Source organism: Equus przewalskii, chromosome 19 (genome assembly GCF_037783145.1).
Source record: "Equus przewalskii isolate Varuska chromosome 19, EquPr2, whole genome shotgun sequence".
NCBI classification, from domain to species: Eukaryota; Metazoa; Chordata; class Mammalia; order Perissodactyla; family Equidae; genus Equus; species Equus przewalskii.
Genome location: NC_091849.1, coordinates 4,270,537 through 4,297,920, shown reverse-complemented (window position 1 = coordinate 4,297,920; position 27,384 = coordinate 4,270,537). Strand labels below are relative to the sequence as shown.

At 43.5% G+C, this 27,384-nt stretch overlaps 1 long non-coding RNA gene across 3 annotated transcripts; it reads right to left on the bottom strand.

The window, feature by feature from the left end:
• Positions 1-2,259: 2,259 nt before the first annotated feature.
• On the bottom strand, positions 2,260-23,513 carry LOC103556315 (uncharacterized). Of its 3 annotated transcripts, XR_546169.2 has the most exons (4): positions 23,229-23,513; positions 22,976-23,082; positions 4,026-4,141; positions 2,260-2,513 (listed from the first exon to the last, which is right to left on the bottom strand). It is a non-coding gene; the product is annotated as an uncharacterized lncRNA (long non-coding RNA). The 3 variants fall into 3 exon arrangements; XR_011529539.1 differs by lacking the exon at positions 22,976-23,082 and having other exon boundaries at positions 23,229-23,489; XR_011529538.1 differs by lacking the exon at positions 23,229-23,513 and having other exon boundaries at positions 22,976-23,199.
• Between the last annotated feature and the right edge of the window lie 3,871 nt (positions 23,514-27,384).

The following is a 27,384-nucleotide window of genomic DNA, read 5'->3' as shown; positions in this document are numbered from 1 at the left end:
CAAATGGTCTCCCCACATCCCTCCTCTGCTTAAAACACTTCAAGAGTAAAATCCTCAACAAGGCCTAAGCATCCTGTCTGATCCAGTCCAGGCCTCTCTCTCCAGCCTCCTCTCCAGCTGCCTCCCTCTCTGAGCTACAGCCTCCTGGCCTGCGGTCAGGGCCGCAGATACTCCGCAGGCCCCCTGCCCCCGAAGCTCCTGGCCCCGAAGCCTCTCTTCTTTCTGGGGTCCTCTGCCTCCCCTGTACTCCTCCTCCTTAAGCTTTCAGCTCAAAAGCCACTGCTCAAGAAAGAAGCTCCTTGACTAGGGCAGATCCCGTACTGGCAGAGCCCCCTGCCCTTCCACCTCACTCAGCGAGTGGATCTATGCGCTTACAAATGTGTGTGATCGCGGTCTGTCCCTGTTGACCAACTGTGCACTCCCTGAGGGCAGGAATGTGTCTGTATTGCCCGTCATTACTCCCCAGTGTCCAGCACAGTACCAGGTAGCAGGTGCTTAATGCGCGTGGAATGAATGAGCGAATGAACACAGGAGGGAAGGAACAAATGAGGTCCCGTCGGTGCATCGGCAAGCTCTCCGTCCGTCCTCGCACACCTCTGCCTGCTGCCGCCCCGCAGCGTCAGGGGCAGGGGGTTGCCTCCATTACCGACTTTGCTCTGGAGTCAGACAGCCTAGATTCACATCTCTCCTGGTCCACCTGCCACCACGTGACCTTGGCTAGTAACTGAATTCCTTCCAAGTTCAGTTTGTCATCTGCAAAACGGACTCATAACAACACCTCACACCCGGCGGTGGGGTTGAGTGAAATGCACTCTGCCATGCGGAGAAAGAACACTAACATTTATCGGGCACCTGCTATTTGCCAGGAACTGCCCCAAGTTTTCTAAATGTAACAACTCGTTTAATTCTTGCAACAACCTAATGAGGCAGGTCGCCTTTTTTTCCCACTTTACAGATGAAGAAACTGAGGCACAGAGTCATAGCAGCATGAGTGGGCATAACAACTAAGTAAGTGGTGGCTCTGGTTGGCGGCTGCCTGAGCCACAGGCTCCCTCGCCGCTCTGCTGCCTTTCACAGTGAGTGCTTGCTCCAAGGAAGCTGCTGCTGAGTCCAGAGTGTCAGGGGACTTAGAACAGCCATAAGAGAGCGAGCAGCAGTAATACCCAGAGGAGTCTCACCTCTGGCTTCTCACCTCAGGGAGCCAGCCGCCAGGAATCAGAATGACCTGGAAACGGCTTCAGACAGTTCCAAGAGCTGTTCTGCCACGGCAGAGGTGAGCTCCGGGAGGCAGCCAGGCCTCGCTGGCGGCTATGGCCTCTTGCTTCTCACATCCCGGCCTGGCCAGGAGACAGCAAGGACTTCTCTGGGTTCTCGTCAGCCTCGGGGAATTGGTCCACTCCTCAGGAGAGACCACAGAAGGAAAGGCCGGTCAACCAGGAATGCAGTGCAGGGAAGCATTTTCTAGATAGGGCCACTGGTTCCTGAAGCTTAGAGGCCAGATCTGCCATTTCCCAGCAAGAGCACCATTTCCCAGACCTCGACCCCCACCACACACAGACTGTCTGCCGAGCGTGGCCGTGGGCGCCGGGGGAGAGGCTCTGCGGGGACAAAGGAACCTGAGTACACCACGGCCAACAAATACTTCTTGAAGAATGAAAGAACAAATAGTCACTGGGTCAAGAGTTGAGGAGGGGCCGTTTTTAACGTGGTGGAAATGATGAGGTCAGACGCTGCCCCACTGCCTGCCTGCGCTTAGACAGGCCGGTGAGGACGTGGATCTTTTCATTGTTGTTCGTGTTTCTTCACAAAGTTTACTTTCAACACATCTAAATTGACCCCAAATCTCACTTGTAAGCCAAATTCTGGTGACAAGTGGTCTTATTGGCTTCATAGTTTCATTATACTATTTCAACCCAACATCAAGCTCATCGAAAGGAGAGCAGGCTCTTAGTATTGTACTGTCTCTGTTTTATAGTTCTACTCCCAGCCACTTCTCATGTAAAGCTTCATTAAACTCTGGAATTCAGCGCCATTTGCTCTTGAAGGAAGATTGACATTTTCGTAGACTGTGATGGATAAGGCGGCAGTTATGAGCCCTGAGACCTGAGACCACGCTACATTTAGGGCCTCTGGCAAATTACTTGACCTCCCTGAGTGTGGGGTCCCCTTCACCATGAAATATAGAAGAAAAAAGAAGGAAGAGTGCACCTCCTAGCACGGGCAGGACATATTATAAGCACACAATAAATGGTAGCTGTCTTTATTTCTACTCCAGCTTTATTTTTCTGTAAATTGGAAAACAGTAAAAAAAAATGGTGGGGAAGTTTTTATACCGACCTTACTCTAAAAATCCTTTGTTTTTGTCTGGTCTTGGAGATTAAGAACTCATGGAGAGCAAAGAAGTTAGGAGAGGAGACGAGGTCTTCCTTCAAGTCTGTATAATAAACCAATCCTTAGTTAATGGCTGGTGAGTTTAGATTAATCATTCTTCTCAAGGAGTCCAACTTCAGTTTCTGAGAATAAAAAAAGGCAAGGGCTTACTATAAACCCATTTAGAATAATGTGGGATGTAAAAATTTTCTTTAAAAACCAATTGTGTGAGGTTTATCTTTCTCTGATGATGCCTTATCCTTCTTGTGGTTTTGAATAGAATTAGTGCCCACCATAATAGTTAGGGAGGAAATAGTCAGTTAGGGCCCATTTCAAGCCATCCCCTGGACATTTAATTTTATCCTACTTAGGCCCAAGCCTTACTTTATTAATATAAATGAAAACAATTGAAAATCAGAAAAATATTCTGCAGTATTAATTATGTCTATTAAGAAATATTTCTGATTATGCCTCATCCTCAGGAGGACTTTTCATTTAATTCCAGCTTATGGTGAGTGCCCAACATCTCTTCATCATCAACAAACCTCATTGGGCACCTCCTACCTGACCAGACCTGTGTCAAATATTGGCAGTGAAAAGATGTGTCCGAAGCAGCCGTCTCTCAGAGGAGGCTCATGGTAGCCAGGCAGCCTTTGAGATGGCTCTCAATAATGCTGTTTCCTGGTGCCTGCTTCCTTGTGTGGATCCCTCCCACATTGTATCAGGGTCGGTCTGTGTGGCCAACAGTATAGGACCAAAGCGATGGTGTGCCACTCAGAATCTAGGTTATTAAAGACGTTGGCTTCTGTCTTGCTGTCTCTTGGATTGCTCACTCATGGAAGCCTGCTGCCATGCTGCCCTGTGGAGAGTCCCACATGGTGAGGCACAGAGAGGAACTTAGGAACTAAAGGTTCCTGCCGCAGCCAGGGGAGTGAGCATGGAAGCTGATTCTCCAGCCCCAGTCCAGCCTTCAGATGACTGCAGTCAGTCTTGGCTGACAGCTTGACTGCGACCTCGGGAGAGGCCTGGGCCAGACCCCTGCGTTAAGCTGCTCGCAGATTTCTGACCCTCAGTGACCAAGCGAGATAACAAATACTTATTATTTTAAGTTGCTACATTTTGGAGTCGTTTGGCAGCAACGGAACTAACACAAAGGTCCAACCTAGTTGAGAAGGCTATCCACATACTTAGAGAAAAAAACACATGTAACACAAGATAAGAGTCAAAGAAGCAGCAGAAACCAGAGGGGAATTCATGTTCAGGAAAGAGAGAGAGAAACAGAGAGAGAGAGAGAGAGAGAAATCCACCTGTGGGATGGGCGTTCCACTTGATGCTCCATCTAGGAGCTTGCTTCTCAGACCATCTATTCAAACGAATGCTCTTGTTCTTCCTAAAACCTGGAAGTCATTCTGGTTAGGGGCTTGCCAACAAGGCCAGTGTTTGCCTGATATCCTCTGGTGTGGCCGTGCAGGTTATAAAAGGTTGAGTTAGTAAACAGCTGGCGTCCCAAGGCTCTCAATTGATTCCCACCTAGACCTACCCCCAATGCAACTAATGGGCTAAGGAGTGGCCCCTCAGGCTGTTCAGGACCCTGACCCCGCTCCCGCCCCCAAGACCAACATCAGTCTCACTGGTCAGTGCCCATGCCTCATTACCTGCCAGGTGGGTGCCAGCTGACCCAGCACAAAGCCCGTGGTGATTCTGGAGCTTTGTGCCACCTCTGAAAGCAGGGACTCCTTTCTGTTCCGCTGACGTTCTTTCTGTTCTGCTGCTGTAAGAAATGAAAAAGGGGATCTCATTACAAGTGCCCATCTCTTCCAAAGCTTTGCGGTCCTCCATGCCACCCCAAAGAGACAGATGTTAAGTTTAGCTGTATAAAGGGGAGCATTAGGGTCTTGTGGAGGCAAATCATATATATATATTTAGCTATGTATATATTTGACTATGTATATTTTATTTTGTATATTTATATATACACACACATACGTTTACATATAAAGATCTATGGAACAAGAGTGTGATTTGATTTAAATGACTGGGAAAAGTTGCTCAGTTTCTACTCTTTACCTCTCCTTTTAAAGTATGAAGCCTTAAAAAAAAAGCCTTTCTAATGGTTCATGACGTCCTCTGTGATGTTTATAATAATCTCCCATGAGTTACGCACAGGTCTCAGATGACGCTCCCCTCCCCGTGGTCGAGGTAATGCATTTTAAAGTGCTATGCACAGTGTCTGGCACCTAGTGGGCCCTTCATAAATGTCAGCTTCTTTTCCCTTATTTTCTCCCCAAAAAATACTATGACTTTGTTTTATCAAAAGTAGAGGCCTCAGAATGCAAAAATATCATCAATTTTCAGAAATGGAACAGAGATTCATCTGAAGTGGACCATATTGTGAGTGTAATGAACAGTGTCTCAGGTTGTCGACAAGGGGGTCCTGGGGTCCAGCGGCCTGGGCCTCTCTCAGCCCCTCTGAAAGCTTCACAGTTGTTCGCCTCCGTGACTTCAATAGGGAGCCAAGAGCAGTTTCTGAGCAACAAAGAGCTGCTGTCAAAGGCTTATCACTTTCTCACTGCCTCCTAATACAACCTCCTGGGGAGGCTGGGACGCCGGAGGCTCAGAGAAGGATTGCCCCTTCCGGGGAAGAGCTGCCAAGGAACACAGCAGGTGCAGAGGCGCCAGCGCGTTGGGGCGGCGGCACCACGTTCTCTCTACCTGCTTCTTGCTAAGGACGTGTACCAGCTGCACCTGCTGCTGTGAGTTTGGATCACATATGGCATCACTGTGTCCCGGAGTCCTTGCCCAAGGTGGCAGCCCAGCCTCTTTAATTCAGCAAGACGAGACTGCTGATTACCAGGTTGGGATGCTAGCCCACCTAGCAGTTCTAACCCCAGGTAGGCTCGCTGCCCTGCCCCTGGGGTCACCATGGTCATGCAGCTGGCAACCCCAAGGGCAGCCCTGGCAGCCACCTGGCAGTTCCCTCCGACACATCACCTGGGCCTGTTAGTGTTTGGTCTGAATGTGACGGGACAACGTGTTAATAAGGCCTCAGCCTTTGTTATGACTTAAGCCAAAACTAAGGACAATCCAAAAACCGGGAAAAATATTTATAATATATGTGAGAGAAAAGACAAATGACCCCCCCCCCAAAAAAAAGTGCAGTAGACACAAATAAGCAATTTATAAAAGAAGAAATACAAATAGCCAATAACATACTTTAAAAATAGTCAACCTCACTGATAATCAAAAAAATTCAAATCGGAATGGAATCCTTGGAGGCAGTGGGGGTGGGGGAAGTATTGGCAGGAGATTGACAGATAATAGAAACTAGAGAGGGCCTGGGTGTGGCACCACGCTCAGCCTCAGCCACTGCTGGAGAGGCTGGACAGGCGCAACTTCCCCAGAAGGAAACTGGCAGCACGTCGGTAAAATGTGGAAATACAGCGGCCCATAAATTACACCTCAAGAAATTTATCTTGGAGAAACACCTAGACCACATATATCTCAGCCTTTGTTATAACAGTGGAAACGAAAAGAGCACAAATGTCCAAAAGTAGGGGATTGGTTAAATAAATCATTGTATAGCGATGCAATGAAAACTATATATCATGACGAATGTGAAGTATTTTGATGTGGAAAGATGCTCACGATACACTAGGAGAAAAAAACAGTTATGAAATTCTGTGTTCATTGAGCATATCATAGCTTCGATTACAAGATGCGCCAATTATATTGCGTATCACTAAGGGAAAAAAATTTGTACAGACGTCAAAAGGAAGTTGTAAGGAAAACAGATCAGTCCAGGTGTCCCTAAAGCTTCTTCACCCTCAGAGTCCCGCATTCCCGGACCAGGTGGAGGCTCAGCAATGCGGCCGAGCACGTTCCCACCTGTCCCACCCCCGGTGGCAGCCAGCGCCTTGACGGCACCGCCGTTCTCAGGAAGGTGCTCTAGTCCTGCGGCAGCATTTTCCTCCAAGCATCTGATATCCACTGTGCAAGTTTTGATGTATAATTGCAAGAATGACAACTGTGCCACAACTATTATAAGGGCAACAGCAATTGTAAGCTATATCCCATTTTCGGCGATGTTAAAATGTGAAAAATAATATGCATTTCAGAATCATTGAAACATAGCAGTGAATATAGTACCATGTCTCCTATGTAATAAAGAGTTGGGATGGTCTACATCCCTCCTCACTTCCTGGGATGTAGCCTCTAAATCTTTGGATTTTCCCAAGTGATACGAATGTCTTTGTTATTCACAGTGAGCCCTGACAGACAGTTTATGCTAATGAGGTGACACAGGTTGGCAGCGGACCGCCTGGAAGACAGCCCTGTGATCCGAGGGGCGGGGCTTCGAGTCCTGTGATACCAGCCTGAGCTCTTAGGAGAGGAGGGGGCTGGAGTGAGAGCGGTCTTGTGGCGGACGGAGGCCTCACCCTGTCTGTGCTAATTCTGAGTGGTTGGTGTCAGAAGTCATTTCAGTCCATTTTGTAAAAAGTAATAATAAAATAAGTATGTATGTGTATTCATAGACAGGGAAATATGTAGATGCATAGACATTTGTTAACTATAGTTACCTGGGTGGTGGTATTATCAGTGGCTTTATTTTCTTCTCACACAATTTTTTATATTTTCTGAACTAGTAAAGTGATTTGTGTTAGTTTTTTTAATCAGAAAAAAAACCCAACTTCCTCCTGTTTCAAGAGAGAACTTTCCGTATGGATAATCCTCCTTCTCACAGAGTGGATTCCATGGGTTTCTTTCTGCAAATACATCGTAAGGCATCTTTTTCTGGCCCTGTCTTCAAGGCATATAGAGTTAGGCCACGGTTATAAACCCAAGAAACAAAAACTATTTCAAAAATGCATGCTTAAAAACAAATGAAACATCTGTCACGACACACCCGTCAGATACACTGTCACAGTAGTACAGGTGAGGAAACTATGCTTTTTAACCCCGGAGAACAAATTAAAAATTTCATCCCAAATCATTAAAACTACTAGTTCTGAACAGAATTTTCTTTCAACTTTTTAATTAAAAAAAAAGAAACCTGCTGAAGGAAGGAGTTGAACTGGCTTCTCAAGCAGTCCGGTCTGAGGCCTCCATCCTGCCTGCGGTGGGAGAGCCCCTTTGAGCAGCCAGAAGCATAGGCTCTCACGTGCCACCCGTAGCACGGGCTGAGAAGGGTGCTGAGCCTTGGTGGTTCAGTGGCTCACACTGTGACAAAACAGCAACCTCCACCATGACACAGGAAGGGCCGCAATGACACTCGCTGTGCCTCCTCCAGCAGCATCAGCCCCAGCCCACTTCACCTACAGCTTCCCACCTGCATGGGAACTGGAATGACCACGTTTACAACCAAATAAGGGTGAGCAGCCTCCGGGCAAGGCCTGACCGTGAGCGAAATTCGTTCGTGCCTTTGCACGTGTGCAGCGGTCCCCCCGGATCCACGGTTTCACTTTCCGCACTTGCAGTTACTTGCAGTCAACCACAGTCCGAAAATGGAAAATGCTGGAAATAAACAATTCATATGATTTAAATTGTGCACCCTTCTGAGTGGTGTGATGAAATCTTGTGCCACCCGGCCCCATCCTGCCTGGGACTTGAATCATCCCTTTGGCTCGCCGCCCGCCGTCAGTCACTGAGCAGCCCTCTCAGTCATCAGACGCACCATCGAGGTATCCCGGTGCTCGTGGTCGAGTCACCCTTGTTTTACTTAATAATGGCCCCAAAGCGCAAGAAAAGTGATGCTGGCAACTGAGATATGCCAAAGAGAAGTCAGCAAAGTGCTTCCTTTAAGTGAAAAAGTAAAAGTTCTTGTCTTAGTGAGGAAAGAAAGAAATCATATGCTGAGGGTGCTGAGATCTGTAGTGACTTTACTACAGTGTATTGTTGTAACTGTTCTATTTTCCTATTAGTTATTGTTGTTCACCTCTTACTGTGCCTAATTTGCATATCAAACTTCATCATAGGTAGAGATGCATAGGAAAAAACGTAGTATATACAGGGTTCAATACCATCTGTGGTTTCAGGCATCTACTGTGGGGCTTGGAACATATGCCCTGCAGGTAAGGGGGGACTGCTGTATGTGATGGCCTCTGTTTTGCCTCTGGACAATCTGGCCTGGATTCTCACTTGTACTGCAATGTGTGGGGTGTCCTAGTGAGTGACCTTGACAGACGACATCACTGTATACATAGAGTGACTGGTTCCTGGGACCTCGAACAGGCCTCTCTGCACACGCGCACTGGCACTCCACTTTCGCGTCCATGATGTTTACGGCATGAAAGAGGAGGCCAGGACCTCAGCCACAGAAGTCTGTGACATCCTGGCATTAGGGATAAGATCTAATAAGATCTAAGCCTCCTTTGGCATTGCATTTTATTAAGTTATTCCAAAAAAAGAAAAATTTACATTAGTCCATTTGGCAAATATCTGGTGAACACCTACTAAGTGCAGATCCTTGGACAGTAGAGACAAAATGAACCTGGAGCCCACACAGAAAATGACAAGAATTGTGTGAACTTTGTTAGTAGAACTACGAAAATAAACAACAACGAGAAAAAGTTGACGAGACATCTGCCTTCTACAGCCACCCCCACCCTGCCCTTGTTCTGGGGTCTCTAACACAGACGTTGTGTCTATCGTGTCCTGGGTGCCCAGCCTCCTCCAAACACCCCTGTGGGGGCACGGGGGCAGCACAAGCCCTGCCGTCACTCTTTACAGAACAAGGGACATGCACTTGCCCCTTTTTAGATGTCAGATTCTGTTTTACTAGGCACACATGGATGTACACACACACCCCTCTCTGAACAGTAGCTGGGCCTATTGGCCTGTTCTGTTCAGGAAAAAGTGCCGGGGTCACTGGAGGCTGCAGGGCACAGGGCAGGGCTGAAGCAGTTGCTTTCACCACTAAAGCAAAAATCGCCAGATCGCTTGTACTGTTCCCATAAGGGAGGCTTTCAGGTTTCCAGGACACGAGACGCTGAGCACCTGCAGGCTTGAAACGCCCTGCGCATTGCCAGCAGCTGCTCCTTCAAGGCCGGAACATACCTCTGAGTACAAGACCTGTGCTGTGCCGAGCATGGAGGGGTCACAGACGAAAGGATTGTGGAATTCAGCATCATGTTTTTAAGTGATAAGGATAAAGCCGACCACATTACAGGGAACAGGAGAAACCTGCACATTTCAGCACCATGGAAATTAGATACCATAAAAAGAGAGAGGTTAAAGCATAAAAGGCATGACAAGAGAAGATGGGCTTTCTCAAAGCATAACAAGAAGAAATGAGCTTTGGAATTTTAATTTGTTACCTTCTCTGCCCCGACTAATATCTATGGGGCAGTTTGCAAAGAAGATCCAGGGTCTAGATGGTACCAATCGCAATGGGGATGCACACTCTACAGCCATACTGACAGGGTAGGAATCCTGACTCCACTACTTACTAGCTGTGTGACCTTAAAAAATTACATAATTTCTCCATGACTTACTTTCTTCACCCATAAAATGGGCATAATTGTAGTGTTGTACTGTTATATTGTTATGAGAAGTAAATAATTTAATTTCTTGGCAAGCACAGCATGAAGTTTCGTCTCCTACGGGAGAATCACTGAGACCTCCCCATTCTCCCAGGTCTTTCCCCTCACCTGGAAAGACCCTACAGTAGATTGTGTTTCCAAGGACAGCCAGACAATGTCCCCCTCCCGAATGCCCTTTTGCACTGCGATCTCACCACTCTCCCATCAAGAGGGGAAGTTTATGACCCTTCTTTGAGTCTGGACTGGTCCAGGTGCCCATTTTAACCAATAAACTGTCATGGACGTAACAGTGCGTAACTTCCAAGATTGGCACTTAAGACATGTGTGGCTTCCCCCTTTGCCTTTTGAAGCAGTCATATGGAAAAGCCCAGGTGGAGGAAAACCGAGGTCCCCAGCTGACGGTCCCAGCTGAGCTCTCAGCTGGTGGCCAGCACCAACTGCCAACGTGTGACTGAGGCCATTTTGGGCCTTCTCCAAGTTATTCCAGTGCCCTGGCTATGTACAGCAGAGAAACCTCATGGTCAATCCACCAAATTATAAAATTTAGCCACTGAGTTTTGGGGTGGTAACCAAAACTGATACCCAAATGACTTAAATTCTCCAGTAACACAGGAAAGTAGCTGGTGCTTTTGTCTGCAACTGCGGTCAGTGTCACAATCCACAGTGCCATCGCATAGCTCCTACTCACACCCTGAGCTGTTTCCCATGCCCCATTGTAACTGACCCTTTGACCAGGTTGTGGAGAGCTCTCTCTCCCTACCAGGGTTCCAGCTCTCTTTTCGTCCAAAGGGGCCATACGCTTCCTCACATTATCATCCCCTTTTCTAAGGGAATAGGTCAAATTCTCCAGGACTGGACCTTTATGCATCCTTACTCTCTCTACCTCACACCTTGCCTGTCTCCTCCCCCATACTCATCTCAGGGACTGTTTCCTGACCCCTCAGTTGGCTGGAGCCTGTCTCTGCCAAGACAGTCCACCCACAGCACTTCCCCTGCCTGTTGCTCAAAGTCATAGCCCCACTTCCCGGAGGGTTCTGCTGCTGTAATATGCCCATCATAACGGAGAACATAGATAGTGAGAGACTTTCACTCCTCAAGAGGACGGTTGTGACTGTACACACACTCCCCACGTGGGTCAGGAGCAGCTCTCACCTCCATCTTTAAGAGTCCAGTGTCCTAGACCTCAACTCACAGCTCCAGGTCTCCTCACCATGACTCCCAGCAGGCCCAGCAGCCCTCGTGTAACTGAGGCTCCAGGTGGTTTCTCTGGTATCCTAGAGTCCCTGAGTTAAATATTGGACATCACATTCCACATCTTTTGCATTGTTGCTAGACTAATGGAGACAAGTCATTTGCTTAAATGTCACATATAATAAATCAATAATGAAATAGACTAAAAATTAAATTGAAAATGATATATCTTTTCCAGTGATTTACATTAAGTGACGATCCCATCAGGGCCAATACTAAATTATTCTCAGTGAAATACGGAGTCAGGGATTCCAGAGCTATCTTATTTGATTGAACCATCACCCCAAAATAAAACTTCATACTCACTAAGCAGTTACTGCCCATTATCCCTTCCCCCAAGCCACTGGCAACCACCCGCCTGCTTTCTGTCTCTATGGATTTACCTATTCTAGATATCTTATATAAATGGAATCATACAATATGTGACCTTTGGTGTCTGGCTTCTTTCACTTAATATAATATCTTAGAGATTAATCTACATTGAATCATATATCAGTGCTCCACTCCTTTTTATGGTTGGATAATATTTCATTTTATAGATATACCACACTTGTGTATTCATTCATCCAGTGATAAACACGTAGTTTGTTTCTACATAGATGTAGAAAAGAGAGATTGATGTGAGGCTTATCAATGGAAGAACAGAGTCAAAGAATGCAAAGAACTGGGAGATGGTGAAATTCTGACCAAGCCAGAGTGGAGAGGTTTCACCAAGGACTTGAGCACTCAGTTGAGACCCAAGAATACAATGTTCAGTATTAGACAATTCACTAGAGTAAAAACCATGCCTTAGAACTAAGGGACAAACCTGAAATAAAGAAGCCATAGCAAAGAACAGAGCCAAGCTTGACGAGATCAAGAAGACCTATCAGTAATTCAGCCTGCAAAAACAAACCCAACATCTGTCACACCAATTAAAGGAAGACAGAATGGCCCAAATTTCTGAAAATACATCATCCATGATGTCCATCATATGACAAAAAAAGAACTACTAGATATGCAAAGCAGCAGGAAAATGTGAGCCATAATGAAGAAAAAAAACTGCAATATAAACAGATCCTGAGATTGCCAAAATGCTGAAATTCACCTATAAGGAATTTTAAAGAGCTATTATAAATATGTTGAAAGAGTTAAAAGAAAACATGAATATAATGAGTGAACAGATGGAAACTATAAAAAGTTTGGAAATGGAACTTTAAAACTATAAAAACCAGGGCTGGCCTCATGGCCGAGTGGTTAAGTTCACACACTCCGCTTTGGTGGCCCAGGGTTTCGCCGGTTTGGATCCTGGATACGGACATGGCACCGTTCATCAGGCCATGCTGAGGTTTCATCTCACATAGCACAACCAGAGGCACTCATAACTAGAAAATACAATTATATACTCGGGGGCTTTGGGGAGAAGAAGAGAAAAAAAAAGAAGACTGGCAACAGATGTTAGCTCAGGTGCCAATCTCAAAAGAAAACAAAAACTATAAAAACCATGGAAGTGGAAACTGTAAAAAGAAGAAAATGAGAATTCTACAACTGAAAATTACAATACCTGAATTTTTAAAATTAATTGACATTACTATTGACTTTACAGAAATAAAAAGCACTATAAGAGAATACCATGAACAATTGTACACCAACAAATTAGACAACCCAGGTGAAATGGACAACTTCCTAGAAAACACAAATTACCAAAAGGGTCCCAGAAGATATAGAAAATCTAACCAGACCCATAACAAGTAAAGAGATTGAATCAGTAATCAAAACCTCCATAAAGGGGCTGGCCCCCTGGCCCAGTGGCTAAGTTCACATGCTCTGCTTTGGCAGCCTGGGGTTCACCAGTTCAGATCCTGGGCATGGACCTACATGCCACTCATCTAGCCATGCTGTGGCAGCATCCCACATAGAAGAACTAGAAGGACTTAGAACGATGATATACAACCATGTACTGGGGCTTTGGGGAGAAATTTTAAAAAAGAGGAAGATTGGCAACAGATGTTAACTCAGGGCCAATCTTCCCCACAAAAAAACCCAAAAAACTGAAAAACTAAAAATCCTCCACAAAGGAAAATCCAGGACCAGATGGCTTCACCAGTGGATTTTACTAAACATTTAAAGAAGTGCTGATCCTGAAACTCTTCCAAACAGAATAGAACAGTAGGGAGCACTCTCAACTCATTCTATGCAGCCAGCATCATCTCAATATCAAAGCCATATAAAGAGCTTACAAGAAAGTAAACTACAGACCAATATTCCTTATGAATGCACATGCAAAAATTCTTAACAATACCAGCAAACTGAATCCAACAGCATATTAAGAGGATCATACACCATGACTAAAGGCAATTTGCCCCAGGAATGGAAGTATGGGTGAACATAAAAACACCAATCAATATATTACACCACATTAATAGAACAAATTTTTAAAAATTAATTTTTCTCAAATTTGGTTACAAACATCAATCTACATAATCAAGAAGAAGCACATTGACCACGAAATAGAAAAAACACAAACAAAACTACAACTAGGCACATCATAGTCAAACTGCTGAAACCTAAGATAAAGATAAAATATTCAAAGCAGCTAGGGGAAAAAAAAAGGCACCACATCCAGAATAACAATTACAAATCGTACAAATGATGGCTAATTTCTCACGTGACACAATGGATGCCAGAAGACAATGGAAAAACAGCGTGAAAGTGCTGAAAGTAAAACCCATGTGTATACAGAGTAGTCCCCCCTTCTCCGAGGTCTCGCCCTCCACAGTTTCAGTTATCCATGGTCAACTGCGGTCTGAAAACATTAAATGGAAAGTTTCAGAAATAAACAATTTACAAGTTTTAAATTGCATGGCATTCTGAGTAGCATGATGAAATCTTGAGCCATCCTTCTCCATCCTGCCTGGGACATGAACCATCTTTGTCCGGCATGTTCACACTGCATATCTACGTACCCGTTAGTCACTTAGTAGCCATCTGGGTTGTCAGACGACTATCGTGGTATCACAGTGCTTGTGTTGAAGTAATCCTTATTACTTATTACTTAATAGTGGCCCCAAAGCACAAAAGTAGTGATGCTGGCAATTCGGATATGCCAAAGAGAAGCTGTAAAGCACTTCCTTTAAGTGAAAAGGAAAGTTCTTGACTTAGTAAGGAAAGAAAAATATTGTATGCTGAGGTTGCGAAGATCTAGGGTAACTTTCATTACAGTATATTGTTATAATTGTTCTATACTTAGTTACTGTTGTTAATCTCTTACTTTGCCTGATTTATAAATTAAACTTTATCATAAGAATTTATATATAGGGAAAAATATAGTACATATAGGGTTTGGTACTATCCCTGGTTTCAGGCATCCACTAGGGGTCTTGGACCATATCCCCTGTGAACAACGGGGAAGCAATGTATAAATGTTCCTATACCCAAAGAAAATATCCTTCAAAAGTGAGGTTGTAAGAGGAGGGAAAGCTCAGAAAATTTGTCACAAGCAGACTGTACAACAAAATATGCTGAGGGAGCTCTGCAGACTGCAGGAGATAGTGTCGGAAGGAGACGTGTCTCCAGGAAGAAATGGAGAGCACTGGAAACGCTAAATGTGTGGGAAAACACAGAGGACAGTCATTTTCTATAAAGGCAAACTGACTTTCAAATAAAAAACATTTTATTACGGGGTTTAGGACACATGTAGAAGTAAAATAATTTGACAATAGAACAGTGCTGTTTTAAAATATGTTGCGAAAGTATTTGACACTTCCTTTTCCAGACTAGCGCCCCTCTCCTTAGTCATTTGTTTCTAAGGAATGAAACACAGCAGAGGTGATGCTATGTGAGTTCCAAAGGAGGTAACAAAAAAGTTAGCTCCTACCTGCCTTACTCTCTCTCTCTCTCATCACTTGCTCTGTGAAGCCATCTGGTAAAGACACTCAGGCAGCAGCCTGTAGAGAGGTCCAGGGAGGAAAGACTGAGCCCTCACACAAAGAACCAGCACCAACTTGCCTGCCATGTGACTAAGCCATCATACATTCTGATCCCTCAGCCCCAGTCAATATCGTCATTGCAACCCCCAAGGCAGAACTACCCACTGAGACCACTCTCAAAATCCTGATCTGCAGGAATGATGAGGATAATAATTTTTTTGTTTTTTGTTTGTTTACTTGAAAAGGTAACCGCAAATACTTAGGATACTTTAATCATATTTTTCCTTTCTTTTTATTTTTATTTTATTTTTCCTTTTTCTCCCAAAGCCCCCTGGTACACAGTCGTGTATTTTAGTTTTGGGTCCTTCTAGTTGTGGTATGTGGGACGCCGCCTCAGCATGGCTTGACGAGCAGTGCCATGTCCACGCCCAGGATTCGAACTGGCAAAACCCTGGGCTGTGAAGCAGAGGGTGCAAACGTAACCACTCAGCCAGGGGGCCGGCACCGCTTTTCCATTTTTATAGAGATACAAAACTGTATAAGTTTAAAGTGTACAGCATAATGATTTGATTTACATGTACTGTGCAATGATAACCACACTAAGTTTAGTTAACATCCATTGTCTTATACAGATACAAAAAAAAGAAAGAAAAAGAAAAGAAATGTTTTTTCCCTGTAATGAAATCTCTTAGGATTTACTCTCTTAACCACTTTCAACTCTACCACACAGCAAGGCTAAATATAGTCATCACGTTGTACAATACGTGCCTAGTACCTATTTCTCTCGTAACTGGAAGTTCGTACCTTTTGACCACCTTCCTCCAGTCCTGCCTCTCCCCACCCCCCACCTGTGATAACCAAAATCTGGTCTCTTTTTCTATGAGTTTGGGGTTTGTTTGGTTGGGGTGTTTTTTAGATTACACATATAAGCGAGATCATATAGAATTTGTCTTTGTCTGACTTATCTACATAAATCCATAGGTCCATCCATGTTGTCGCAAGTGGCAGGATTTCCTTCTTTTTTATGATTTAATAGTATCCCTTTGTATATATGTATATACACTACAATTTCTTTATCCATTCGTCAGTGGACACTTAAGGTGTTTGCATGTCTTGGCTATTGTAAATAATGCTGCTATGAACGTGGGGGTACAGCTATCTCTTCAACATAGTGTTTTCATTTCTTTCAGATATGTTCCCAGAAATGGAATTGCCGGGTCATACGGTAGTTCTATTTTTAATTTTTTGAGGAATCTCCATGCTGTTTTCCATAGTGGCTACACCAGTTTCCATTCCCAACAGTGCACAAGGGTTCCCCTTTCTCCACATCCTCTCCAGCATTTGTTATTTCTTGTCTTTTTGATGATAGTCATTCTGCCAGGTGTGGAGTGATATCTCATTGTGGTTTTAATTTGCATTTCCCTAATTATTAGAGGTGTTGGGCACATTTTCATGGACCTGTTGGCCATTCGTATACCTTCTTTGGAAAAATGTCTGTTCCGGTCCTTTGCCCATTTTTAAATTGGATTATTTGTTTTTGCTATTGAGTTGTATGCTGCTTTATATATTTCGGACATTGTTAAGCCCTTATCAGATATATGGTTTGCAAACATTGTCTCCCATTCCATGGGGTGTTTCTCTATTTGGTTGATTTTGTCTTTTGCAGAAGCTTGAGCCAGTCCTGCTTGTTTATTTTTTATTTTTTTTGGTAATGCTTTAGATGTCAAAAAAATCATTGCCAAGATCCATGTCAAGGAGCTTTTTTCTTATGTTTTCTTCTAGGAGCCTTAATGGTTTCCAGTCTTACATTTAAGTCTTTAATCCATTTTAGTAAATTTTTGTGAGTGGTGTAAGATAGGGGTCCAGTTTCATTCTTTTACATGTGAAGATCATATTTTCCCAGCCCATCTTTCCTCTATTAAATATTTTTGGCTCCCTTATCAAATATTAGTTGACCATATATGCATGGGTTTATTTCTGGGCTCTTGATACCACTTCATTGGTCTATGTGTATGTTTTTATGCCAGTACTATGACATTTTGATTACTACAGCTTTGCAATATAGCTTGAGATCAGAAAGTGTGATGCCTCTTATTTTGTTCTTCTTGTTCAAGATTGTTTTGACTATTCAGAGTCTTTTGTGAATCCATATAAATTTTAGAACTGTTTTTTCTACTTCTGTAAAAATTGCCATTGGAATCTTGATAGGGATTTCATTGAATCTATAGATGGCTTTGAGTAATATGGCCATTCTCACAATATTAATTATTCCAATCCATGAATGTGGGATATGTTTCTATTTATTTGTGTCTTCTTTAATTTCTTTCATCAAGGTCTTGTAGTTTTCAGTGTACAGATCTTTCACCTCCTTGGTTAAGTTTATTCCTAAGTATTTTTTGTTTTTGATGCTATTGAAAATGGGGTTGTTTTTCTTTATTTCTTTTTCAAATAACTTGGTCTTAGTGTATAGAAACACTACTAAATTTTGTATGTTAATTTTGTATCCTGCTACTTTACTAAATTCATTGATTAGATCAAACGGTTTTTTGGTGGAGTCTTTAGGATTTTCTATACATAAAATCATGTCATCTGCAAATAGAAACAATTTTACTTCTTCCTTTCCAATTCTGATGCCTTTCATTTCTTTTTCTTGCCTGATTGCTCTGGCTAGGGCTTCTAGTGCCATGTTGAATAGGAGTGGTGAGAGTGGGCACCCTTGTCTTATTCCTGATCTTAAAGGAAAAGATTTCAACCTTTCACCATTCAGTACAATGTTAGCTGTGCGCTTTCATAAACAGCCTTTATTATGTTGAAGTACATTCCTTCTATATCCATCTTGTTAGAAGTTTTTATCCTGAACAGATGTCAAATTTTGTTAAATGGGTTTTTTTGTGATAAATGTTTACTGCTATTTTAAGTCAGTAAATTTTGGGGTGATACGCACACGAAGGCTGAGGGGAAGGTAAAGGGAACCCAACTGTGTGAAAGTTTCTACAGTTTACTCAAAGCGGCACAATATTAAGTAACTATGATAAATAATGGATATTGTGATCCTTAGGTTAACAATTAAAAATAATATAGACAGTTACAGGTAAAAGATCAATAGAGTGGAAAAATAGAATACAAAAAAATTTGATTAACCAAAAAGAAAGCAGACAAGGAAAATCAGGATAACAAAAGAGATGGGATAAACAGAGATTTAAAGGCAAAATATGGGACTTCAACCAACCATATTAGTAATTACATTAAATGTAAATAAACAGTGCGTTCTAATTAACATTCTGAGGTGTTCAGACTGCATAACTGAACAACACCCATTATATGAAAGTAAAAGGATGGAGAAATATGTGCAAACAGTGAGCATGTGGTTATGTTAATTCCATAGACATACACCTAAAGATGAAGAGCATTAACGGAAATAAAGAGGGACAATTTACAATAAAAGGTCAATTCACCGGGAAGACATATCATAAATGTGTATGTAAAAAACAGAGCTTCAAAATACATGAAGCAAAAATGGAATCGAAGAGAAAAATAGATAAATCTATCACCATAGCTCAAGATATCAACACACCTCAGTAACTGATAAAACAACTACAAAGAAAAACAGCAAGGAAATAGCAGATTTGAACAAAACGATTGACCCACCTGACATGATTGAAAGTTATAGAACACTGCGGCCCAACCCCACACCATACAAAAGCTTTCAAACGCACATGGACGTGGTCTATATCTTGGTTGGTTACTTTGTTATACATTGGTCAAAACTCATCAAATGTACATTTAATATCTGTGCTATTCACTGTGGGTAAATTTTGCCTCAATTTTTCTTAAAAAAGGGATCAGCCAGTTTAGGATTTGGTGATCTCTCAAGATAGGCAGAAAAAAATCAATGTGATCAGGAAGAAAAGTCTTTGATTGGGGGGAGGAGATTTCAGGACAAAGCTTCTCTCTCCCTCCCCGGATGTGGGCCTTGAGGTATCCTGAAGACCCAGCTCCCCTGCCCCAACCCTACCCCAGACTGGCGTAGGCAAGATCAGCCCTCACCAGAGACACCCTCCAGTCAGCAAGAAACAGGACGCTGTCTTCTCCACAGCCATGGTTCAGGCCATTTTGGGCAGGGGGTTATCCTCCAGCACCTCTCATTCTAAACAGTCTGGAGAGATCTTCAGGGTTAAAATCTGTGGGGTGTGGAGAGAAGGAAGGAGGAGGGTCAAATATCTTGCCCGTCACCAGAACAGGCCCCACTTGTCTGCACACTCAAGTCTTACCTAGTCAGAAATATTCCCCCACTCTTCTCCTTCATTTTCTTTTTTTCTGCCTTCCTTGGTTTGGATCAAAACCAAAAGACACAATCAAAAGATGTGAGTGTGGGTTTGGGCCCTATGGCTTCAGCAAGGCTGTGGGACTCAGGTGAGCCATCACTGGCCTTCTCTGGAGCATCGTTTCCCCATATGACCCTCTGTTCCTGACAGTGCTTCTTGCTATTCCTGAAGAAGATTGGGAGGACACTGGGAAGGAGGGAACCAGCAGAGGTGAGAGGGTGTCTGACCCTAAATGCCATCTGGTCTTGTCAATCTCCTGCTTCAAAACCTGTGGCCGGCCGCTGGTGGGGTTCTTCATGGTGTGGCCCAGTGCCTCCTCCAGCCTCAGGTCCACCAACATCACCCCCAGGGACAACCACGATTGAGGCCATACCTGGAATGCCCCAGCACAGCAGGCTCCCTCACACCTCTGTGTCCTCCTACAGAGCCACTCTGTGTGGCAGGCCTGCATGGCCCCACGCCACCCCACTGGACTGGCTTGATGCTTAAAACATCAGCTTTGATTATTATCCCCCCAGTCCCCTCTCTCAGCACCCCCTGCTGATATCTAGTAAGCAAAGTTGGCTTCCAGCCTTCCACCATTTAGACTGACTGCTCCACGTCCTTTAAAGGCCAGAAGACTCATTTCTTCAGCCCAACCAGCGCTACTATGAGAGTTATGCAGAATATAGAAAGGCAGTAACAATAAACAAGAGTTTTCTTTCCAGACGTAAAGTAGGCACACTTTTAAAGCCACTTGTCATCATTCTGTTCTCAAATTACTATAGAATTCTGCTTCTAAAATTTCTTCTCATTCGCGGGGCTGGCCCAGTGGCATAGTGGTTGGGTTTGCGTGCTCTGCTTCAGTGGCCCGGGATTTGCAGGTTTGGATCCCAGGAACAAATCTATACACCGCTCATCAAGCCACGCTGTGGTGGCATCCCACATAAAGTAGAGGAAGATTGATACAGATGTTAGCTCAGGGACAATCTTCGTCACCAAAAAAACCCCAAAACAACAAATTCTTCCCATTTGGGTCTAGAATGAGCTTTTAAACTCATAAAAGATAAGAAAAACAAGAAGAAAAAAAAAAAGAAACCAGAGAGGTATGTTCCTCTCTTTAAACAAAGCAGCTGTACATCAACAGAAACCACTGCAGGCTGCCCCCTGTCCAGCTCACAGCACTGTCTCACCTCTGGGGCATTAAGTGAGCCCCATGAGGTCCCTGCAGGATGCTCTGTCAATCTGCTTGGGATGTGTGGGAATAAATTCCACTGTGCTGGGCCGAAAAGGGAGGGAGGATTCTCCTTCCTGAGAAAACAACAGGGAAACTGGGAAAAGAACAAAAGGAAAATGTGAAGCAAAAATAAAATCCAAACCTGGTCCAAAACAGGAAAGGATTTTAAGACCGGCCATTTTCTTTCCATCTGGTCATTCTCAGCACAGTGAGAAAGCACTGGCCTCAGCTTGGATTTTAAGATTTAAAGTTTTTATATGGCAGAGAAAGGCTTAGTTTTGTCTCTTATTTTTACCGAAATAAAAAAACAGAAGGGAGTAGAGGAATGGATATGAATCAAGTCACATCACAGCCCCGAGTTACACAAGAACGAGGTAAAGACATCTGCACACAAACACACTTGCCCGTTGACCCCCTGTGGTCAGACAAAGTTATTTTCTGCTCATGGACTTTGAGGTCCTCAGAAATAAAGACCATGCCTCTCTTACTTATCTGTGAGGTCTTAGTGCCCAGCACCAGGCCTTATTCACAATAGGTACTCAGTAAATGGCAAGTGGGTGGCTGGCTGGCTGGCTGGCTGGCTGGCTGAGTTAGCCCTGAGAAGTATCTGGGAGGTAAAGGAGAAGGAGGTATAGACAATCCATTCTGAACACTCAGCAGTTCACGAAACGGACCTTCCTTTCGACTGTAACCACGGGCCCTCCAGGACCAGTTCAACTGACCCCATCTCTCATCAACAGTGATTATGAATTGACTTTCAGAAAATCTGCAAAGTCATGGAGCCAGGGCATGTGCAACAGAAGAAACCGTGACCTGAAACAACCTCAGAACCAAAGATCCTCCTTCCTATGGAACCCAAGGATGGGGACAGGATCAGAACTTGAAAGGGAGAGTCTCATCAGAAGTGAGGGGCTCCTCATTCAGGAAGATCCGGTGTGAAAATTGCTTCCCCACCTCATCAAAAATGTTTAGAACCCCATCAGGTTACCACAAATGCCTCAAGCCCACCAATCAAAACCTGTCCCACAGCATCTCCACGTGCAGCTTGCTCTCCCTAACCTCTTAAATTTCTCCCCAAATCCTGGATCAGGGAGACAGATCTGAGGGCACAGGCCCCCTCGCCCCCTGCAGATCGATCCTGCAGAATAAAGCTGATCTCTTTTCCCAAAGGCTGATGCCATAATTAATCGGCTGTTTACGCTCATTGGGCAGAGACTTTGTACGGTAACACAATCATCCTCAGGAGGACCTTTGAAAATTAGGTAGTGGTCTAAGTTCTCAAAACGTGAACTCAAATGAATTTTAATGACCTGGGCCGATGGAGCTGAATTTCTCATTTTTACCAGTGGTCAAGGCCAACAAAATCTTGGGTCCAACTTGGATTGGCACCATGTCCAATGGTAACCAAGGACCAAGGAAGAGCCATTAGTAAACCAGTAGGAATGTCCTCACATTCCATTATCTCGCAAAGCATGAATCAGTATTTCCCCCTGTGATTCCAGCGGATGCAAGGACTTAGATTCAACTTCTGTCTGTCAGATGTGACAGAGATTCCAACAGTTTGCCAACCCAAGATCCCTTTCTATCTTACCAAAAATAATCTCTGTTTGGGGACGGGTGACAATGGGGATACAGCTGAAAAACACATTCCCCAATATCCCTTGCAGCTAAGGGTGTTCAGTGAAATAAAGAATAATAAAGCCTTAGTGGCTTAAGCCTTTGTTTTTCAGAGCTTTGTTACTTGGAGCCAAACCCATTTCCTAACTGAAGCTCTTGATACCCTGGGTAATCAGTTTGAAGAGAAGCCACAACAGAAGGGAGAATTCTAGCAAAGTCCAGGAAACTAAGCAGGTAAATCAAGTGTCTAGAAGTTAATGGACTGGTTTTAGATCAGAAGTTACACAGGAGGGGACCTAACCATCTGAATGAGTCCTATCCATTCAAAGTGGTTACAGCGTGAGGCAATGCTGCCATTTCCCCCAGTATATTTGAGTCTTCTTTAAACTGTCATCTGAGATAACTTACAGGCTGCCCAAGTCCATTGTCTTTTATATTCCCACCCCATTTGGGGTCATTAATGGCACCACCAACTTGATAACTCATCTCATTGACCAGAAATGGCTCTTTCCAGATGACTTTGGACTATTTCAAAAAATTCCTTCAAAGGATGAATTTTGCCACCACTGAGGGCATTAACATGGAATCACTTGTAGGCTGATCCTAGATCATCTATCTGCCCTTTCCCAGCGAGACTACACACGATGGGAAAGCCACCAAGAGAGAGCCCTTGAACAACCACGCCTGTACCCGTGAAGGCTCTGTCCTCTGTGCCACTCAGAAGTTGAGATTTTGCTGTTGGTCTCCTACCTCCAGTGCACTTTGAGCCACCTCGATGTCCGGGTTCGTTCCCTTCGCCCTCACCCTGTCCTGTCTCGTCTTTTATGGCCACTAAGTCTGACTCACGATGGGCTCTCCTGGAACATAACAAAAGGTCCAGAAAAGTGAAGTTCAGCTAGTCCTGGCCAGGACCAGAAGAAAGTGGTGTCCGCAGAGCAGAGCAGGGCAGCACTTGTTCACAGGCATCGGGGGTCCTAGGGACAAACCAAGAGAGATGTGTTACCTGGAGAGGGAGTTTGAAGAGCTGTCCCACAGGAGGGAGAATGCCAGCGAAGGCCAAGACACTAAGCAGATAAGTCAAGTGCCTAGAAGTCAACGGGCCGCTTCATCACAGTGGAAGGTAAAGAGGAGAGGAAGGAGCCGGGGAACCAGCAGGTACTGGGCAGTGTGGCTGGGTTGAAGGCTGATTCAAAACAAATCCCGAGCTTCAGGTGCCAGCAAAGATGGAGTGAGCCCACTTTAGCTTATTCGTCCCATTAATTACGGCTAAAGACTCTGGACAGAATACAAAATACCCGAGGACTCTGAAAAGTAAACAAGAGCAGGGGATTTGCGGAAGGAAGTCAAAACTTGAAGAAGGAGCAACACAGTAGTGAGTTTGCTCATTTCCTTCCTTCGTCTCCTGGCTTTTACCTAAACGGTGGGCCAAAGGCAGAACACAGAGAGCAAACAGCAAAAACTCCACGTGACGTACTCTTCCTAGCCAAAGGACCAGGAGCCTGAGAGCGTGGGAGGAGCCAGCCTTTGTGCCTTTCCTTTTTTCTTATTTTTCTGTGTTGGCCCCAAAGCCAGCCTCAGTTGCAAAGCCACACTGCTTCTGTCACTGCAGCACGGGCACCTAAACCTGAGAAAAACCCTGCCTGCCTGGCCGGAGGAACCAGGAAGAGGGGAGCCTGGTAGACAGAGATGGTGGGAGAATCCTGGTGAGGAGCCAGCTGGAGGCAGGCAGCCCCTTGTCATGTGAATGAACCCATAAGGTCCTAGGCGCACCCCTGAGTTGCCCACACGAGCAAGAGACCCAAAGAGCATTTAACAAAGGTTTTGAAAACTGAACTGCAATCGAAAACAGCCCTAGAGCTTCCAGACTAAGCCCTGAGTGGTGCTTGCCCGGCTGTCGCAGAGCGCGGAAGGGCTTTGCAGTCTGAGCTGACACCGGAAACGCCGCCACAAAGGTGCGGCCGGACTTCAGGCTGACCCTGACCAGTTCCTTCCCCACCAAAACGAAAAGACTAACATTATCCAGAGGAATTTCTAGCGGACTTTATTCTTTAGAACAATTTTAGGTTCTAAAGCCAGCACCCAGTTTCCTCTATTATTAACATGCTGCATTAGTGTGGTACATTTCCAATATTGATACATTATTATTAACTAAAGTTCATAGTTTACTCAGATTTCCCTGGTTTCCACTCAACTTTTTCCCAGGCCGCCACCTCACATTCCGTCACCATCTCTCCTCAGCTCCTCTCGCCTGGGACTGTTTCTCAGGTCCGTTTCCTGCTTGTGATGGCCTGGGCAGATCCGAGGCTTATTGATCAGGTAGTTTGTAGAATGCCCCTCAAGGGCAATGTGTCTGATGTTTGTTTCATGATTAGATTCAGGTTATGAAGTTTATGTTTTTGAGATAAAATTCATATAAAATAAAATTAACCATTTTAAAGTATACAATTCAGTGGCATTTGGTACATTTACAGCGTTGTGCAACCATCATGTCTATCTAGTTACAAAACATTTTCATCACCACAAAAGGAAACCCCACACACATGAAGCAGTTTCTTCCATTCCTCCCCTCTCCCCAGCCCCTGGCAACCACGAGTTTGCTTTCTGTCTCCATAGATTTACCCATCTGGATATTTCACATAAATGGAATGTGACCTTTGGTGTCTAGCTTCTTTCACTTAGCAAGTTTTTGAGATTAATCCATGTTGTAGCATGTTATCAGTATTTTCTTTTTTTGTAATAACATTCCACTGAATATATTCCATTGTATGGATATACCATATATTGTTTATCCATTCATCTGTTGATGGAAATTTGGATGGTTTCCACGTTTTGACTATTGTGAATAGCGCTGCTATGAACATTTGTATACAAGTTTTTGTTTGAATATCTGCTTTCAATTCTTTTGGGTATATACCCAGGAATGGAAATGCTGGGTCATATGGTAATTTTATATTTACTTTTTGAGGAATCATCAAACTGTTTTTCAAAGTGGCTGAACCATTTCTCATTCCTACCAGCAATGTGCGAAGGTTTCAGTTTCACTACAAACTTGACAACATTTGTTATCGTCTGTTGTTTTTATCCCAGCCACCCTAGCGAGTGTGAAGTAATATCTCATTGTGGTTTTGGTCTGCATTTCCCTAATGACTAATGATGGTGGCTATCATTGGATGTGCTTCTTGGCCATCTGCATATCTTGTTTGGAGAAATGCCTATCCAAGTCCTTGGCCCAACTGTTAAAGGGGCCTTTTGACTTTTTGTTGTCGAGTTGGAAGAGTTCTTGATATGTTCTGAATACTAGACTCTTATTAGATATAAAGTTTGCAAATATTTTCTCTTTTCACTTTCTTGATAATGTCCTTTAATGCTCAAAAGTTTTTAATTTTGGTCAAGTCCAATTTATCTATTTTTTTCTTTTTTACCTTATGCCTTTGTTGTCCTATCTAGGAAACCATTGCCAAATCCAAGGTCATAAAGATTGGCCCCTGTTTTCTTCGAAGAGTTTTATAGTTTTAGTTCTTACATTTAAATACTCACTCCATTTGGAATTAAACTGTGTAAGTGGTATGAGGCAGGGGTCCAATTTCACTCTTTTGCATGTGGACGTCCAGTTGTCCCAGCGCCACTGGTTGAGGGGACTATTCCTTCCCCCACTGAATGGTCTTGGTACACTGGTCAAAATCAGTTGGCCAGTGATGCGTGAGTGTATTTCTGGACACTTATTTCTCTTCCATTGATCTATACGTCTGTCATTACACGAACACCACACTGTTTTGATTACTGTAGCCTTGTAGTAAGTTTTCAAATTTGGAAGTATAAGTCCTCCAATCTTGATCTTGTTTTTTTTTATATTGTTTTGGCTGTTCAGGGCCCCTTGCGATTCCATATGAATTGAGGATTGGCTTTTCTATTTCTTCAAAAGGCTGTTGGAGTTTTGACAGGGATCGTGTTGAATCCGTGGATTGCTCAGGGCAGTCTTGCCATCTTAACGGCACTAAGTCTTCCAATTTACGAACATGGAATGTTTTACCATTTTTAGATCTTCTTTAAATTGTTTCAGCCGTGTTGTATAGCTTTCAATGCACAATTCCTACACTTCTTTGGTTAAATTTATTTCTAAGTATTTTATTCTTTTAAATGCTATTATAATGTAATAGTTTTCTTAATTTTTTTGCATCATTCACTGCTGGTGATTTTTGTGTGTTGACCTTGTACCCTACAACTCTGCTGAGTGTATTTATTAGCTTGAGTAGTTACGTGTGTGTATGCGTACCCTCTAGGAGTGTCTATGTATAAGATCATGTCATCAGCAAATAGAGATTATTTTATTTATTTGTTTCCCATTTGGATGTCTTTTATTCTTTCTTTCATTTTCTTTTTCTTTTTCTTTTTGCCTAATTTCTCTGGCTAGAACTTCCGATACACTATCGAATAGCACTAGTAAAAGTAGGCATCCTTGTCTTGATCTTAGGGGAAAAACTTTTATTCTTTATCATTGAGTATGATACTAGCTGTGAGTTTTTCATAAAGTCTTTTATTCTGTCAATGACGTTTCCTTCTATTCTTAGTTTGTTGAATGTTTTTGAAACTTTGAAACATGAAAGGGTATTGGATTTTGTCAAATGCTTTTTCTCCATCAACTAGGATGATCATGTGGGTTTTTTCCCTTCCTTTTATTAACGCGATATATTATATTGACTGACTTTTCACACGCTGAGTCAGCCTTGATTTCTTAGGATAAATCTCATTTGGTCATGATGTGTAATCCTCTTAACATGCTGTTGAATTCGGTTTGCTAGTATTTTGTTGAGGAGTCAAAACTCATCTACATTTACAAAGGATATTGGTCCACAGTTTACTTTTCTTGTGGTGTTTCTGTTTGGCTTTGACATCAGCCTAATGCTGGCCTCACAGAATGAGTTAGGAAGTGTTCTCTTCTATTTTTTGAAAGAGTTTGAGAAAAATTGGTGTTAATTCTTCTTTGAATGTTTAATAGAAGTCACCTGTGAAGCCATCTGGTCCTGGACTTTTCTTTCTTGGGACATTTTCAATTACCAATCCAATCTTTATTTGTTATACATCTGTTCAGATTTTATATTTCTTCTTAAGTCTATCCAGGAGATTTTAACAGAAACTAGAGTCTCACAACATAATATTCA